Source organism: Macaca thibetana, chromosome 8 (assembly GCF_024542745.1).
Source record: "Macaca thibetana thibetana isolate TM-01 chromosome 8, ASM2454274v1, whole genome shotgun sequence".
NCBI classification, from domain to species: Eukaryota; Metazoa; Chordata; class Mammalia; order Primates; family Cercopithecidae; genus Macaca; species Macaca thibetana.
In genome coordinates, this window is record NC_065585.1 from 11387735 (window position 1) to 11390902 (window position 3168).

Sequence of the window (3168 nt, forward strand, 5' to 3'; positions counted from 1 at the left end):
AGTCTTCCAGTCCACACACGGTTACAGAGCCCCTCGTATGTGCCAGACCCTGCTGCGGAGCCACAGCAGTGACAGACTTGGTGTTTGTGGTGCTGGAGCTCATGTTCTTAGGAGACTCAGCAATTAAACAACTAAATTGAGATTCTATCAGAGGGTCATTGGTCATAAGTGCAAGAAGTAAAAAAGGAGAGAGCTGTGGCGAGTTGCATAGTGTCCCCTAGGCTCACGTCCACCCAGAACTTCAGAATGTGAACTTATTTGGAAATACAGTCTTGACCGATGTAATTAAGGTAAGAATGGAGATGAAGCCATACTGGATTAGGGTGGGCTCTGCCTCTAATGAGACAGTCCCTATAAAAGACAGAAAAAGACACACAGTGACATGGAGAAGAAGGCCATGTGAACACAGAGGCAGAGATTGGAGTGACACAGCCACAGCCAAGGGATGCCTGGCATCACCAGGAACTGGAAGAGGCAAGGAAGGTGATAGGGTTAGGCTCTGTCTGTACCCCCTCTCAAATCTCATCTTGAATTGTAATCCCCACATGTTGAGGGAGAGACCTGGTGAGAGATGATTGGATTGTGGGGGCAGTTTCCCCCATGCTGTTCTCCTGATAGTGAGTAAGTTCTCACAAGGTCTGATGGTTTAAAAGTGTTTGGCTGATCTCCCCTCTGGCTCTCTCTCCTGCTGCTATGTAAGATGTGCCTTGCTTCCCGTTTGTCTTCTGCCATGATTGTAAGTTTTCTGGGGCCTCCCCAGCCATGTGGCACTGCGAATCAGTTAAACCCTTTTCTTTATAAATCACCCAGTCTCAGGCAGTTCTTTATAGCAGTGTGAAAACAGACTAACACAGAAGGGCTCTCCCCCGGAGCTTGTGTGGAAACACAGCTCTGTTGACACCTTGATTTCCTACTTATGGCCCCTAGAACTTTGAGATAATACATTTCTGTTGTTTTAAGACCCTGTGTTTGTGGTAATTTGTTAGGGAAGCTCCAGGAAAGTAACCCAAAGGGTGAGATGACTGTGCAGCGCAGGGCAGGGTGGTGCTGTTCTATAAAGGGAAGTTGAGGAAGTCCTCACCAACAAGACCCATTTGAGCAGAGCTGCTGGAGGAGAGCGCCATCCCAGGAAAAAGACATTCCTATAGAGGAACAGCCATTGCATAGGCCATGGAGGAATGTGAGAGTGCAAGGGAGAGTTAGAAGGTGAGTTGGGAAAGTCACCAGGCCTGGGAGGAGATCCTCTAGTCCTGTGGGTGGTGCTGAGGACTTCCTTTGGGTTTGACTTTGGTGAGGGCATCAGCTCTGGAGGCTCTGAGCACGTGAACACTCTAAGCTGCCCCAGGTTTTGAGGGGATCCTTATGGCCTCAATGGGACTTTGGTGAGAAATAAAGGTGGTGTGGACCAAGCAGGTCAGGGAAGGAGGTGAAAAGTGATAGTATTCTGGATAGACATCAATGGTAGAGCTGACAAGAGTTGTTGATGAGTTGGGGTTGAATGTGAGAGAAATAGACAAGTCATGTGACTCTAAGACTTTTGACCTGATCTCCCAGATAAGTGAAGGCCCTGCTTACCCTAATGAGAAGGCTTCAGAAAAAGGAGTCTTTGGGGAGGGATCAGGGTTGCCCTGCAGTAGTGAGAGCCAGTAGAGGCAGGTACTTATCTGGCCTTTGAAACCTGCATGAAGACACTTTGGTATCTCAGTTTTCACATATGGCTCTGGGCTCCAATCATCCCAGTGGCCTGGACAGGCCACCAACGTGTCTGAAAGGCTCCTGGTGTAGTCTCCAAGCTCCATTGCTTGCCAAGCAGCCAGAGTTGTTTGAGCAACTCCTTTGCCCTCACAACTACTAGACTCTGGGCTGGGTTTAAAAAGAGGCCTGTGCACAAGTGTTGGCAAGGATGTGGAGAATTGGGAACTCTGTTGGTGGGAATGTAAAATTATAGCTGCTATAGAAAAGAGTGTGGTGGGTCCTCAAAAAATTAAACATAGAATGACCATGTGATTCAGCAACCCTACTTTTGGGTATATATGCAAAATAATTAAAAGCAAGGACTCAAGTAGATATTTGTATACTCATGTCCATAACTGCATTATTCACAGTAGCCAAAAGGTGGAAACAAGCCAGTGTCTATCATGTATGAACAGATAAACAAAATGGTGGTGAGCTATACAATGGAATATTATACAGCCTTGAAAAGGAAGGAAATTCTGACATCTGCCACAAATGGATGAGCCTTGAGGACATTCTGCTTAGTGAAATAAGCCAGTTACAAAAGAAAAAATACTGTGTGATTCCACTTAAATGAAACTCCTAGAGTAATAACATTTATAGAGACAGAAAGTAGAATGGTGTTTTCCAGGGATTGGGCAAGGAGGGAAGGGGGAATTTTTAATAAGTGCAGTTTCAGTTTGAGATGATGACAGTGTTCTGGAGATGGATAGTAGTGATAGTTTCACAACAATGCAAATATACTTAGTGCCATTGAACTATACTCTTAACAATGGTTAAAATTGTAACTTTTATGATACATGTATTTTGCCATGTTTAGAAATAAGAGTCCATGAGAGTGGAGTCCCAGGTCCTGAGTTTCAATCCTGACCAGTTTTGACATTAACGTGCTGGGTGGGTTTGCATCTCTCTGAGGCTGAGCACAGCATCGTTCTCTGTAAAATGGGACAACTGTGTCCTCACAGACTGCGTTCTTCAGAGTACACAGAGAACACTTTAAGAAACAGCAGGCACATTTTAAAGCTACAGGCCACATTCTGTTTCAATACAGTGGTGTATTGATTAAATCAACCCTCCCAATAGCCCCAGGAGGCCAGGGAATGTGTTATGCCCATCACACAGATGAGGAAACAGGAATGTCAGTGCTAGAGAAATGTCACTTTAGAATTGTATTAGTCCATTTAGGTCATTGTTATGAGTACCATAGAATGAATGGGCTAGACACAAACAGAGCTTTATTTCTCATAGTTCTGGAGGCTGAGAAGTCCACGATCAGTCACTGGCAGATTCAGTGTCTGATGATATATTCTGGCTCATGGGGTGGCTGTCTTTTCACTGCATCCTCATGTGGCAGAAGGAACGAGGAGCTCTCTGGGGTGTCTTTCAGAAGGGCACTTAACCACCATTCATGAAGACTCCACCCCCTTGACCTAA